We start from the raw sequence: 9,902 nt of genomic DNA, 5'->3' as shown, positions 1-9,902 counted from the left end.
GGTTAATCGAAGCAGTCGTGGACGAGTGCTTAAGGCAACAGACTCGAAATCTGTTGGGATATTCCCTCGCAGGTTGGATTCCTGCCGACTGCGTTCGAACTCACATACTTATTCCAATGATAGCTTTAGTAGTTCCACAATTTTTTAGTGTTCTCGGTTAACAGAAGCGGTCGTGGCCGAGTGGTTAAGGCGACAGACTTGAAATCTGTTGGGATATTCCCGCACAGGTTCGAATCCTGCCGACTGCGTTCGAACAAACATTCTTATTCCAATAATAGCTTTAGTATTTCCACACTTTTTTAGTGGTATCGGTTAACAGAAGCAGTCGTGGCCGAGTTGTCAAGGCGACAGACTAGAAATCTGTTGGGATATTCCCGCGCAGGTTCCAATCCTGCCGACTGCGATTGAGCAAAGATTTTTTATTTCAATAATACCTTTGGTGGTTTCACAGATTTCTGAGTAGTCTCGGTTAATCGAAGCAGTCGTGGACGAGTGCTTAAGGCGACAGACTCGAAATCTGTTGGGATATTCCCTCGCAGGTTGGATTCCTGCCGACTGCGTTCGAACTCACATACTTATTCCAATGATAGCTTTAGTAGTTCCACAATTTTTTAGTGGTCTCGGTTAACAGAAGCAGTCGTGGCCGAGTGGTTAAGGCGACAGACTTGAAATCTGTTGGGATATTCCCGCGCAGGTTCGAATCCTGCCGACTGCGTTCGAACACACATACTTATTCCAATGATAGCTTTAGTAGTTCCACTATTTTTTGAGTGGACTCGCTTAAGAGAAGCAGTCGTGGCCGAGTGGTTAAGGCGACAGACTAGAAATCTGTTGGGATATTCCCGCGCAGGTTCGAATCCTGCCGACTGCGATTGAGCAAAGATTTTTTATTTCAATAATACCTTTGGTGGTTTCACAGATTTCTGAGTAGTCTCGGTTAATCGAAGCAGTCGTGGACGAGCGCTTAAGGCGACAGACTCGAAATCTGTTGGGATATTCCCTCGCAGGTTCGATTCCTGCCGACTGCGTTCGAACTAACATACTTTTTCCAATGATAGCTTTAGTAGTTCCACAATTTTTTAGTGGTCTCGGTTAACAGAAGCAGTCGTGGCCGAGTGGTTAAGGCGACAGACTCGAAATCTGTTGGGATATTCCCGCGCTGGTTCGAATCCTGCCGACTGTGTTCGAACAAACATTCTTATTCCAATAAAAGCTTTAGTAGTTCCACACTTTTTTGAGTGGTCTCGGTTAACAGAACCAGTCGTGGCCGAGTTGTCAAGGCGACAGACTAGAAATCTGTTGGGATATTCCCGCGCAGGTTCCAATCCTGCCGACTGCGATTGAGCAAAGATTTTTTATTTCAATAATACCTTTGGTGGTTTCACAGATTTCTGAGTAGTCTCGGTTAATCGAAGCAGTCGTGGACGAGTGGTTAAGGCGACAGACTCGAAATCTGTAGGGATATTCCCGCGCAGGTTCGAATCCTGTCGACTGCGTTCGAGCTAGCATACTTATTCCAATGATAGCTTTAGTAGTTCCACACTTTTTGAGTGGTCTCGGTTATCAGAAGCAGTCGTGGCCGAGTGGTTAAGGCGACAGACTAGAAATCTGTTGGGATATTCCCGCGTAGGTTCGAATCCTGCCGACTGCGATTGAGCAGAGATTTTTTATTTCAATAATGCCTTTAGTAGTTTCACAGATTTTTGAGTGGTCTCAGTTAACAGCAGCAGTCGTGGCCGAGTGGTTAAGGCGACAGACTAGAAATCTGTTGGGATATTCCCGCGCAGGTTCGAATCCTGCCGACTGCGTTCGAGCTAGCATACTTATTCCAATGATAGCTTTAGTAGTTCCACATTTTTTGAGTGGTCTCGGTTATCAGAAGCAGTCGTGGCCGAGTGGTTAAGGCGACAGACTAGAAATCTGTTGGGATATTCCCGCGCAGGTTCGAATCCTGCCGACTGCGATTGAGCAAAGATTTTTTATTTCAATAATACCTTTGGTGGTTTCACAGATTTCTGAGTAGTCTCGGTTAATCGAAGCAGTCGTGGACGAGTGCTTAAGGCGACAGACTCGAAATCTCTTGGGATATTCCCTCGCAGGTTCGATTCCTGCCGACTGCGTTCGAACTCACATACTTATTCCAATGATAGCTTTAGTAGTTCCACAATTTTTTAGTGTTCTCGGTTAACAGAAGCGGTCGTGGCCGAGTGGTTAAGGCGACAGACTTGAAATCTGTTTGGATATTCCCGCACAGGTTCGAATCCTGCCGACTGCGTTCGAACAAACATTCTTATTCCAATAATAGCTTTAGTATTTCCACACTTTTTTAGTGGTATCGGTTAACAGAAGCAGTCGTGGCCGAGTTGTCAAGGCGACAGACTAGAAATCTGTTGGGATATTCCCGCGCAGGTTCCAATCCTGCCAACTGCGATTGAGCAAAGATTTTTTATTTCAATAATACCTTTGGTGGTTTCACAGATTTCTGAGTAGTCTCGGTTAATCGAAGCAGTCGTGGACGAGTGCTTAAGGCGACAGACTCGAAATCTGTTGGGATATTCCCTCGCAGGTTGGATTCCTGCCGACTGCGTTCGAACTCACATACTTATTCCAATGATAGCTTTAGTAGTTCCACAATTTTTTAGTGTTCTCGGTTAACAGAAGCGGTCGTGGCCGAGTGGTTAAGGCGACAGACTTGAAATCTGTTGGGATATTTCCGCACAGGTTCGAATCCTGCCGACTGCGTTCGAACAAACATTCTTATTCCAATAATAGCTTTAGTATTTCCACACTTTTTAGTGGTATCGGTTAACAGAAGCAGTCGTGGCCGAGTTGTCAAGGCGACAGACTAGAAATCTTTTGGGATATTCCCGCGCAGGTTCCAATCCTGCCGACTTCAATAATACCTTTGGTGGTTTCACAGATTTCTGAGTAGTCTCGGTTAATCGAAGCAGTCGTGGACGAGTGCTTAAGGCAACAGACTCGAAATCTGTTGGGATATTCCCTCGCAGGTTGGATTCCTGCCGACTGCGTTCGAACTCACATACTTATTCCAATGATAGCTTTAGTAGTTCCACAATTTTTTAGTGTTCTCGGTTAACAGAAGCGGTCGTGGCCGAGTGGTTAAGGCGACAGACTTGAAATCTGTTGGGATATTCCCGCACAGGTTCGAATCCTGCCGACTGCGTTCGAACAAACATTCTTATTCCAATAATAGCTTTAGTATTTCCACACTTTTTTAGTGGTATCGGTTAACAGAAGCAGTCGTGGCCGAGTTGTCAAGGCGACAGACTAGAAATCTGTTGGGATATTCCCGCGCAGGTTCCAATCCTGCCGACTGCGATTGAGCAAAGATTTTTTATTTCAATAATACCTTTGGTGGTTTCACAGATTTCTGAGTAGTCTCGGTTAATCGAAGCAGTCGTGGACGAGTGCTTAAGGCGACAGACTCGAAATCTGTTGGGATATTCCCTCGCAGGTTGGATTCCTGCCGACTGCGTTCGAACTCACATACTTATTCCAATGATAGCTTTAGTAGTTCCACAATTTTTTAGTGGTCTCGGTTAACAGAAGCAGTCGTGGCCGAGTGGTTAAGGCGACAGACTTGAAATCTGTTGGGATATTCCCGCGCAGGTTCGAATCCTGCCGACTGCGTTCGAACACACATACTTATTCCAATGATAGCTTTAGTAGTTCCACTATTTTTTGAGTGGACTCGCTTAAGAGAAGCAGTCGTGGCCGAGTGGTTAAGGCGACAGACTAGAAATCTGTTGGGATATTCCCGCGCAGGTTCGAATCCTGCCGACTGCGATTGAGCAAAGATTTTTTATTTCAATAATACCTTTGGTGGTTTCACAGATTTCTGAGTAGTCTCGGTTAATCGAAGCAGTCGTGGACGAGTGCTTAAGGCGACAGACTCGAAATCTCTTGGGATATTCCCTCGCAGGTTCGATTCCTGCCGACTGCGTTCGAACTCACATACTTATTCCAATGATAGCTTTAGTAGTTCCACAATTTTTTAGTGTTCTCGGTTAACAGAAGCGGTCGTGGCCGAGTGGTTAAGGCGACAGACTTGAAATCTGTTTGGATATTCCCGCACAGGTTCGAATCCTGCCGACTGCGTTCGAACAAACATTCTTATTCCAATAATAGCTTTAGTATTTCCACACTTTTTTAGTGGTATCGGTTAACAGAAGCAGTCGTGGCCGAGTTGTCAAGGCGACAGACTAGAAATCTGTTGGGATATTCCCGCGCAGGTTCCAATCCTGCCAACTGCGATTGAGCAAAGATTTTTTATTTCAATAATACCTTTGGTGGTTTCACAGATTTCTGAGTAGTCTCGGTTAATCGAAGCAGTCGTGGACGAGTGCTTAAGGCGACAGACTCGAAATCTGTTGGGATATTCCCTCGCAGGTTGGATTCCTGCCGACTGCGTTCGAACTCACATACTTATTCCAATGATAGCTTTAGTAGTTCCACAATTTTTTAGTGTTCTCGGTTAACAGAAGCGGTCGTGGCCGAGTGGTTAAGGCGACAGACTTGAAATCTGTTGGGATATTTCCGCACAGGTTCGAATCCTGCCGACTGCGTTCGAACAAACATTCTTATTCCAATAATAGCTTTAGTATTTCCACACTTTTTAGTGGTATCGGTTAACAGAAGCAGTCGTGGCCGAGTTGTCAAGGCGACAGACTAGAAATCTTTTGGGATATTCCCGCGCAGGTTCCAATCCTGCCGACTTCAATAATACCTTTGGTGGTTTCACAGATTTCTGAGTAGTCTCGGTTAATCGAAGCAGTCGTGGACGAGTGCTTAAGGCAACAGACTCGAAATCTGTTGGGATATTCCCTCGCAGGTTGGATTCCTGCCGACTGCGTTCGAACTCACATACTTATTCCAATGATAGCTTTAGTAGTTCCACAATTTTTTAGTGTTCTCGGTTAACAGAAGCGGTCGTGGCCGAGTGGTTAAGGCGACAGACTTGAAATCTGTTGGGATATTCCCGCACAGGTTCGAATCCTGCCGACTGCGTTCGAACAAACATTCTTATTCCAATAATAGCTTTAGTATTTCCACACTTTTTTAGTGGTATCGGTTAACAGAAGCAGTCGTGGCCGAGTTGTCAAGGCGACAGACTAGAAATCTGTTGGGATATTCCCGCGCAGGTTCCAATCCTGCCGACTGCGATTGAGCAAAGATTTTTTATTTCAATAATACCTTTGGTGGTTTCACAGATTTCTGAGTAGTCTCGGTTAATCGAAGCAGTCGTGGACGAGTGCTTAAGGCAACAGACTCGAAATCTGTTGGGATATTCCCTCGCAGGTTGGATTCCTGCCGACTGCGTTCGAACTCACATACTTATTCCAATGATAGCTTTAGTAGTTCCACAATTTTTTAGTGTTCTCGGTTAACAGAAGCGGTCGTGGCCGAGTGGTTAAGGCGACAGACTTGAAATCTGTTGGGATATTCCCGCACAGGTTCGAATCCTGCCGACTGCGTTCGAACAAACATTCTTATTCCAATAATAGCTTTAGTATTTCCACACTTTTTTAGTGGTATCGGTTAACAGAAGCAGTCGTGGCCGAGTTGTCAAGGCGACAGACTAGAAATCTGTTGGGATATTCCCGCGCAGGTTCCAATCCTGCCGACTGCGATTGAGCAAAGATTTTTTATTTCAATAATACCTTTGGTGGTTTCACAGATTTCTGAGTAGTCTCGGTTAATCGAAGCAGTCGTGGACGAGTGCTTAAGGCGACAGACTCGAAATCTGTTGGGATATTCCCTCGCAGGTTGGATTCCTGCCGACTGCGTTCGAACTCACATACTTATTCCAATGATAGCTTTAGTAGTTCCACAATTTTTTAGTGGTCTCGGTTAACAGAAGCAGTCGTGGCCGAGTGGTTAAGGCGACAGACTTGAAATCTGTTGGGATATTCCCGCGCAGGTTCGAATCCTGCCGACTGCGTTCGAACACACATACTTATTCCAATGATAGCTTTAGTAGTTCCACTATTTTTTGAGTGGACTCGCTTAAGAGAAGCAGTCGTGGCCGAGTGGTTAAGGCGACAGACTAGAAATCTGTTGGGATATTCCCGCGCAGGTTCGAATCCTGCCGACTGCGATTGAGCAAAGATTTTTTATTTCAATAATACCTTTGGTGGTTTCACAGATTTCTGAGTAGTCTCGGTTAATCGAAGCAGTCGTGGACGAGCGCTTAAGGCGACAGACTCGAAATCTGTTGGGATATTCCCTCGCAGGTTCGATTCCTGCCGACTGCGTTCGAACTAACATACTTTTTCCAATGATAGCTTTAGTAGTTCCACAATTTTTTAGTGGTCTCGGTTAACAGAAGCAGTCGTGGCCGAGTGGTTAAGGCGACAGACTCGAAATCTGTTGGGATATTCCCGCGCTGGTTCGAATCCTGCCGACTGTGTTCGAACAAACATTCTTATTCCAATAAAAGCTTTAGTAGTTCCACACTTTTTTGAGTGGTCTCGGTTAACAGAACCAGTCGTGGCCGAGTTGTCAAGGCGACAGACTAGAAATCTGTTGGGATATTCCCGCGCAGGTTCCAATCCTGCCGACTGCGATTGAGCAAAGATTTTTTATTTCAATAATACCTTTGGTGGTTTCACAGATTTCTGAGTAGTCTCGGTTAATCGAAGCAGTCGTGGACGAGTGGTTAAGGCGACAGACTCGAAATCTGTAGGGATATTCCCGCGCAGGTTCGAATCCTGTCGACTGCGTTCGAGCTAGCATACTTATTCCAATGATAGCTTTAGTAGTTCCACACTTTTTGAGTGGTCTCGGTTATCAGAAGCAGTCGTGGCCGAGTGGTTAAGGCGACAGACTAGAAATCTGTTGGGATATTCCCGCGTAGGTTCGAATCCTGCCGACTGCGATTGAGCAGAGATTTTTTATTTCAATAATGCCTTTAGTAGTTTCACAGATTTTTGAGTGGTCTCAGTTAACAGCAGCAGTCGTGGCCGAGTGGTTAAGGCGACAGACTAGAAATCTGTTGGGATATTCCCGCGCAGGTTCGAATCCTGCCGACTGCGTTCGAGCTAGCATACTTATTCCAATGATAGCTTTAGTAGTTCCACATTTTTTGAGTGGTCTCGGTTATCAGAAGCAGTCGTGGCCGAGTGGTTAAGGCGACAGACTAGAAATCTGTTGGGATATTCCCGCGCAGGTTCGAATCCTGCCGACTGCGATTGAGCAAAGATTTTTTATTTCAATAATACCTTTGGTGGTTTCACAGATTTCTGAGTAGTCTCGGTTAATCGAAGCAGTCGTGGACGAGTGCTTAAGGCGACAGACTCGAAATCTCTTGGGATATTCCCTCGCAGGTTCGATTCCTGCCGACTGCGTTCGAACTCACATACTTATTCCAATGATAGCTTTAGTAGTTCCACAATTTTTTAGTGTTCTCGGTTAACAGAAGCGGTCGTGGCCGAGTGGTTAAGGCGACAGACTTGAAATCTGTTTGGATATTCCCGCACAGGTTCGAATCCTGCCGACTGCGTTCGAACAAACATTCTTATTCCAATAATAGCTTTAGTATTTCCACACTTTTTTAGTGGTATCGGTTAACAGAAGCAGTCGTGGCCGAGTTGTCAAGGCGACAGACTAGAAATCTGTTGGGATATTCCCGCGCAGGTTCCAATCCTGCCAACTGCGATTGAGCAAAGATTTTTTATTTCAATAATACCTTTGGTGGTTTCACAGATTTCTGAGTAGTCTCGGTTAATCGAAGCAGTCGTGGACGAGTGCTTAAGGCGACAGACTCGAAATCTGTTGGGATATTCCCTCGCAGGTTGGATTCCTGCCGACTGCGTTCGAACTCACATACTTATTCCAATGATAGCTTTAGTAGTTCCACAATTTTTTAGTGTTCTCGGTTAACAGAAGCGGTCGTGGCCGAGTGGTTAAGGCGACAGACTTGAAATCTGTTGGGATATTTCCGCACAGGTTCGAATCCTGCCGACTGCGTTCGAACAAACATTCTTATTCCAATAATAGCTTTAGTATTTCCACACTTTTTAGTGGTATCGGTTAACAGAAGCAGTCGTGGCCGAGTTGTCAAGGCGACAGACTAGAAATCTTTTGGGATATTCCCGCGCAGGTTCCAATCCTGCCGACTTCAATAATACCTTTGGTGGTTTCACAGATTTCTGAGTAGTCTCGGTTAATCGAAGGAGTCGTGGACGAGTGCTTAAGGCGACAGACTCGAAATCTGTTGGGATATTCCCTCGCAGGTTCGATTCCTGCCGACTGCGTTCGAACTAACATACTTTTTCCAATGATAGCTTTAGTAGTTCCACAATTTTTTAGTGGTCTCGGTTAACAGAAGCAGTCGTGGCCGAGTGGTTAAGGCGACAGACTTGAAATCTGTTGGGATATTCCCGCGCTGGTTCGAATCCTGCCGACTGTGTTCGAACAAACATTCTTATTCCAATAAAAGCTTTAGTAGTTCCACACTTTTTTGAGTGGTCTCGGTTAACAGAACCAGTCGTGGCCGAGTTGTCAAGGCGACAGACTAGAAATCTGTTGGGGTATTCCCGCGCAGGTTCGAATCCTGCCGACTGCGATTGAGCAAAGATTTTTTATTTCAATAATACCTTTGGTGGTTTCACAGATTTCTGAGTAGTCTCGGTTAATCGAAGCAGTCGTGGACGAGTGCTTAAGGCGACAGACTCGAAATCTGTTGGGATATTCCCTCGCAGGTTCGATTCCTCCCGACTGCGTTCGAACTAACATACTTTTTCCAATGATAGCTTTAGTAGTTCCACAATTTTTTAGTGGTCTCGGTTAACAGAAGCAGTCGTGGCCGAGTGGTTAAGGCGACAGACTTGAAATCTGTTGGGGTATTCCCGCGCAGGTTCGAATCCTGCCGACTGCGATTGAGCAAAGATTTTTTATTTCAATGATAGCTTTAGTAGTTCCACACTTTTTGAGTGGTCTCCGTTAACAGAAGCAGTCGTGGCCGAGTGGTTAAGGCGACAGACTAGAAATCTGTTGGGATATTCCCGCGCAGGTTCGAATCCTGCCGACTGCGATTGAGCAAAGATTTTTTATTTCAATAATACCTTTGGTGGTTTCACAGATTTCTGAGTAGTCTCGGTTAATCGAAGCAGTCGTGGACGAGTGCTTAAGGCGACAGACTCGAAATCTCTTGGGATATTCCCTCGCAGGTTCGATTCCTGCCGACTGCGTTCGAACTCACATACTTATTCCAATGATAGCTTTAGTAGTTCCACAATTTTTTAGTGTTCTCGGTTAACAGAAGCGGTCGTGGCCGAGTGGTTAAGGCGACAGACTTGAAATCTGTTTGGATATTCCCGCACAGGTTCGAATCCTGCCGACTGCGTTCGAACAAACATTCTTATTCCAATAATAGCTTTAGTATTTCCACACTTTTTTAGTGGTATCGGTTAACAGAAGCAGTCGTGGCCGAGTTGTCAAGGCGACAGACTAGAAATCTGTTGGGATATTCCCGCGCAGGTTCCAATCCTGCCAACTGCGATTGAGCAAAGATTTTTTATTTCAATAATACCTTTGGTGGTTTCACAGATTTCTGAGTAGTCTCGGTTAATCGAAGCAGTCGTGGACGAGTGCTTAAGGCGACAGACTCGAAATCTGTTGGGATATTCCCTCGCAGGTTGGATTCCTGCCGACTGCGTTCGAACTCACATACTTATTCCAATGATAGCTTTAGTAGTTCCACAATTTTTTAGTGTTCTCGGTTAACAGAAGCGGTCGTGGCCGAGTGGTTAAGGCGACAGACTTGAAATCTGTTGGGATATTTCCGCACAGGTTCGAATCCTGCCGACTGCGTTCGAACAAACATTCTTATTCCAATAATAGCTTTAGTATTTCCACACTTTTTAGTGGTATCGGTTAAC

General features: G+C 45.3%; 47 non-coding genes across 47 annotated transcripts; all 47 read left to right on the top strand.

Annotated features, from left to right (window-relative positions):
- Positions 1-166: 166 nt before the first annotated feature.
- TRNAS-UGA (transfer RNA serine (anticodon UGA)) lies at positions 167-248 on the top strand. The gene has a single exon. It is a non-coding gene; the product is annotated as a tRNA-Ser (tRNA).
- Positions 249-321: 73 nt separating this feature from the next.
- On the top strand, positions 322-403 carry TRNAS-AGA (transfer RNA serine (anticodon AGA)). Its single transcript has one exon. It is a non-coding gene; the product is annotated as a tRNA-Ser (tRNA).
- A 230-nt stretch (positions 404-633) lies between these two features.
- Positions 634-715, top strand: TRNAS-UGA (transfer RNA serine (anticodon UGA)). The gene has a single exon. It is a non-coding gene; the product is annotated as a tRNA-Ser (tRNA).
- Positions 716-789: 74 nt separating this feature from the next.
- Positions 790-871, top strand: TRNAS-AGA (transfer RNA serine (anticodon AGA)). The gene has a single exon. It is a non-coding gene; the product is annotated as a tRNA-Ser (tRNA).
- A 75-nt stretch (positions 872-946) lies between these two features.
- Positions 947-1,028, top strand: TRNAS-CGA (transfer RNA serine (anticodon CGA)). Its single transcript has one exon. It is a non-coding gene; the product is annotated as a tRNA-Ser (tRNA).
- Positions 1,029-1,101: 73 nt separating this feature from the next.
- On the top strand, positions 1,102-1,183 carry TRNAS-CGA (transfer RNA serine (anticodon CGA)). The gene has a single exon. It is a non-coding gene; the product is annotated as a tRNA-Ser (tRNA).
- A 74-nt stretch (positions 1,184-1,257) lies between these two features.
- Positions 1,258-1,339, top strand: TRNAS-AGA (transfer RNA serine (anticodon AGA)). The gene has a single exon. It is a non-coding gene; the product is annotated as a tRNA-Ser (tRNA).
- A 75-nt stretch (positions 1,340-1,414) lies between these two features.
- Positions 1,415-1,496, top strand: TRNAS-CGA (transfer RNA serine (anticodon CGA)). The gene has a single exon. It is a non-coding gene; the product is annotated as a tRNA-Ser (tRNA).
- A 73-nt stretch (positions 1,497-1,569) lies between these two features.
- On the top strand, positions 1,570-1,651 carry TRNAS-AGA (transfer RNA serine (anticodon AGA)). The gene has a single exon. It is a non-coding gene; the product is annotated as a tRNA-Ser (tRNA).
- A 75-nt stretch (positions 1,652-1,726) lies between these two features.
- Positions 1,727-1,808, top strand: TRNAS-AGA (transfer RNA serine (anticodon AGA)). Its single transcript has one exon. It is a non-coding gene; the product is annotated as a tRNA-Ser (tRNA).
- Positions 1,809-1,881: 73 nt separating this feature from the next.
- TRNAS-AGA (transfer RNA serine (anticodon AGA)) lies at positions 1,882-1,963 on the top strand. Its single transcript has one exon. It is a non-coding gene; the product is annotated as a tRNA-Ser (tRNA).
- Positions 1,964-2,193: 230 nt separating this feature from the next.
- On the top strand, positions 2,194-2,275 carry TRNAS-UGA (transfer RNA serine (anticodon UGA)). The gene has a single exon. It is a non-coding gene; the product is annotated as a tRNA-Ser (tRNA).
- A 73-nt stretch (positions 2,276-2,348) lies between these two features.
- TRNAS-AGA (transfer RNA serine (anticodon AGA)) lies at positions 2,349-2,430 on the top strand. The gene has a single exon. It is a non-coding gene; the product is annotated as a tRNA-Ser (tRNA).
- A 230-nt stretch (positions 2,431-2,660) lies between these two features.
- On the top strand, positions 2,661-2,742 carry TRNAS-UGA (transfer RNA serine (anticodon UGA)). The gene has a single exon. It is a non-coding gene; the product is annotated as a tRNA-Ser (tRNA).
- Positions 2,743-2,814: 72 nt separating this feature from the next.
- Positions 2,815-2,896, top strand: TRNAS-AGA (transfer RNA serine (anticodon AGA)). The gene has a single exon. It is a non-coding gene; the product is annotated as a tRNA-Ser (tRNA).
- Positions 2,897-3,102: 206 nt separating this feature from the next.
- TRNAS-UGA (transfer RNA serine (anticodon UGA)) lies at positions 3,103-3,184 on the top strand. The gene has a single exon. It is a non-coding gene; the product is annotated as a tRNA-Ser (tRNA).
- Positions 3,185-3,257: 73 nt separating this feature from the next.
- TRNAS-AGA (transfer RNA serine (anticodon AGA)) lies at positions 3,258-3,339 on the top strand. The gene has a single exon. It is a non-coding gene; the product is annotated as a tRNA-Ser (tRNA).
- A 230-nt stretch (positions 3,340-3,569) lies between these two features.
- On the top strand, positions 3,570-3,651 carry TRNAS-UGA (transfer RNA serine (anticodon UGA)). Its single transcript has one exon. It is a non-coding gene; the product is annotated as a tRNA-Ser (tRNA).
- Positions 3,652-3,725: 74 nt separating this feature from the next.
- TRNAS-AGA (transfer RNA serine (anticodon AGA)) lies at positions 3,726-3,807 on the top strand. The gene has a single exon. It is a non-coding gene; the product is annotated as a tRNA-Ser (tRNA).
- A 230-nt stretch (positions 3,808-4,037) lies between these two features.
- Positions 4,038-4,119, top strand: TRNAS-UGA (transfer RNA serine (anticodon UGA)). Its single transcript has one exon. It is a non-coding gene; the product is annotated as a tRNA-Ser (tRNA).
- A 73-nt stretch (positions 4,120-4,192) lies between these two features.
- Positions 4,193-4,274, top strand: TRNAS-AGA (transfer RNA serine (anticodon AGA)). Its single transcript has one exon. It is a non-coding gene; the product is annotated as a tRNA-Ser (tRNA).
- A 230-nt stretch (positions 4,275-4,504) lies between these two features.
- Positions 4,505-4,586, top strand: TRNAS-UGA (transfer RNA serine (anticodon UGA)). Its single transcript has one exon. It is a non-coding gene; the product is annotated as a tRNA-Ser (tRNA).
- A 72-nt stretch (positions 4,587-4,658) lies between these two features.
- TRNAS-AGA (transfer RNA serine (anticodon AGA)) lies at positions 4,659-4,740 on the top strand. Its single transcript has one exon. It is a non-coding gene; the product is annotated as a tRNA-Ser (tRNA).
- Positions 4,741-4,946: 206 nt separating this feature from the next.
- On the top strand, positions 4,947-5,028 carry TRNAS-UGA (transfer RNA serine (anticodon UGA)). The gene has a single exon. It is a non-coding gene; the product is annotated as a tRNA-Ser (tRNA).
- A 73-nt stretch (positions 5,029-5,101) lies between these two features.
- Positions 5,102-5,183, top strand: TRNAS-AGA (transfer RNA serine (anticodon AGA)). The gene has a single exon. It is a non-coding gene; the product is annotated as a tRNA-Ser (tRNA).
- Positions 5,184-5,413: 230 nt separating this feature from the next.
- On the top strand, positions 5,414-5,495 carry TRNAS-UGA (transfer RNA serine (anticodon UGA)). Its single transcript has one exon. It is a non-coding gene; the product is annotated as a tRNA-Ser (tRNA).
- A 73-nt stretch (positions 5,496-5,568) lies between these two features.
- On the top strand, positions 5,569-5,650 carry TRNAS-AGA (transfer RNA serine (anticodon AGA)). The gene has a single exon. It is a non-coding gene; the product is annotated as a tRNA-Ser (tRNA).
- Positions 5,651-5,880: 230 nt separating this feature from the next.
- TRNAS-UGA (transfer RNA serine (anticodon UGA)) lies at positions 5,881-5,962 on the top strand. The gene has a single exon. It is a non-coding gene; the product is annotated as a tRNA-Ser (tRNA).
- A 74-nt stretch (positions 5,963-6,036) lies between these two features.
- Positions 6,037-6,118, top strand: TRNAS-AGA (transfer RNA serine (anticodon AGA)). The gene has a single exon. It is a non-coding gene; the product is annotated as a tRNA-Ser (tRNA).
- Positions 6,119-6,193: 75 nt separating this feature from the next.
- Positions 6,194-6,275, top strand: TRNAS-CGA (transfer RNA serine (anticodon CGA)). The gene has a single exon. It is a non-coding gene; the product is annotated as a tRNA-Ser (tRNA).
- Positions 6,276-6,348: 73 nt separating this feature from the next.
- TRNAS-CGA (transfer RNA serine (anticodon CGA)) lies at positions 6,349-6,430 on the top strand. The gene has a single exon. It is a non-coding gene; the product is annotated as a tRNA-Ser (tRNA).
- Positions 6,431-6,504: 74 nt separating this feature from the next.
- Positions 6,505-6,586, top strand: TRNAS-AGA (transfer RNA serine (anticodon AGA)). Its single transcript has one exon. It is a non-coding gene; the product is annotated as a tRNA-Ser (tRNA).
- Positions 6,587-6,661: 75 nt separating this feature from the next.
- On the top strand, positions 6,662-6,743 carry TRNAS-CGA (transfer RNA serine (anticodon CGA)). Its single transcript has one exon. It is a non-coding gene; the product is annotated as a tRNA-Ser (tRNA).
- Positions 6,744-6,816: 73 nt separating this feature from the next.
- On the top strand, positions 6,817-6,898 carry TRNAS-AGA (transfer RNA serine (anticodon AGA)). The gene has a single exon. It is a non-coding gene; the product is annotated as a tRNA-Ser (tRNA).
- Positions 6,899-6,973: 75 nt separating this feature from the next.
- Positions 6,974-7,055, top strand: TRNAS-AGA (transfer RNA serine (anticodon AGA)). Its single transcript has one exon. It is a non-coding gene; the product is annotated as a tRNA-Ser (tRNA).
- A 73-nt stretch (positions 7,056-7,128) lies between these two features.
- Positions 7,129-7,210, top strand: TRNAS-AGA (transfer RNA serine (anticodon AGA)). The gene has a single exon. It is a non-coding gene; the product is annotated as a tRNA-Ser (tRNA).
- Positions 7,211-7,440: 230 nt separating this feature from the next.
- Positions 7,441-7,522, top strand: TRNAS-UGA (transfer RNA serine (anticodon UGA)). Its single transcript has one exon. It is a non-coding gene; the product is annotated as a tRNA-Ser (tRNA).
- Positions 7,523-7,595: 73 nt separating this feature from the next.
- TRNAS-AGA (transfer RNA serine (anticodon AGA)) lies at positions 7,596-7,677 on the top strand. The gene has a single exon. It is a non-coding gene; the product is annotated as a tRNA-Ser (tRNA).
- A 230-nt stretch (positions 7,678-7,907) lies between these two features.
- On the top strand, positions 7,908-7,989 carry TRNAS-UGA (transfer RNA serine (anticodon UGA)). Its single transcript has one exon. It is a non-coding gene; the product is annotated as a tRNA-Ser (tRNA).
- A 72-nt stretch (positions 7,990-8,061) lies between these two features.
- On the top strand, positions 8,062-8,143 carry TRNAS-AGA (transfer RNA serine (anticodon AGA)). The gene has a single exon. It is a non-coding gene; the product is annotated as a tRNA-Ser (tRNA).
- A 206-nt stretch (positions 8,144-8,349) lies between these two features.
- Positions 8,350-8,431, top strand: TRNAS-UGA (transfer RNA serine (anticodon UGA)). Its single transcript has one exon. It is a non-coding gene; the product is annotated as a tRNA-Ser (tRNA).
- Positions 8,432-8,505: 74 nt separating this feature from the next.
- On the top strand, positions 8,506-8,587 carry TRNAS-AGA (transfer RNA serine (anticodon AGA)). Its single transcript has one exon. It is a non-coding gene; the product is annotated as a tRNA-Ser (tRNA).
- Positions 8,588-8,817: 230 nt separating this feature from the next.
- TRNAS-UGA (transfer RNA serine (anticodon UGA)) lies at positions 8,818-8,899 on the top strand. Its single transcript has one exon. It is a non-coding gene; the product is annotated as a tRNA-Ser (tRNA).
- Positions 8,900-8,973: 74 nt separating this feature from the next.
- On the top strand, positions 8,974-9,055 carry TRNAS-AGA (transfer RNA serine (anticodon AGA)). Its single transcript has one exon. It is a non-coding gene; the product is annotated as a tRNA-Ser (tRNA).
- Positions 9,056-9,285: 230 nt separating this feature from the next.
- On the top strand, positions 9,286-9,367 carry TRNAS-UGA (transfer RNA serine (anticodon UGA)). The gene has a single exon. It is a non-coding gene; the product is annotated as a tRNA-Ser (tRNA).
- Positions 9,368-9,440: 73 nt separating this feature from the next.
- On the top strand, positions 9,441-9,522 carry TRNAS-AGA (transfer RNA serine (anticodon AGA)). The gene has a single exon. It is a non-coding gene; the product is annotated as a tRNA-Ser (tRNA).
- Positions 9,523-9,752: 230 nt separating this feature from the next.
- Positions 9,753-9,834, top strand: TRNAS-UGA (transfer RNA serine (anticodon UGA)). Its single transcript has one exon. It is a non-coding gene; the product is annotated as a tRNA-Ser (tRNA).
- The last annotated feature ends 68 nt before the right edge of the window (positions 9,835-9,902 follow it).

This window comes from Phalangium opilio, unplaced genomic scaffold (genome assembly GCF_054372755.1).
Source record: "Phalangium opilio isolate 3A_F unplaced genomic scaffold, DU_Popi_V2 ptg000105l_1, whole genome shotgun sequence".
Lineage (NCBI taxonomy): Eukaryota > Metazoa > Arthropoda > Arachnida > Opiliones > Phalangiidae > Phalangium > Phalangium opilio.
Note: the sequence above shows the minus strand (reverse complement) of the source record. Positions and strands in the feature narration are given on the sequence as shown.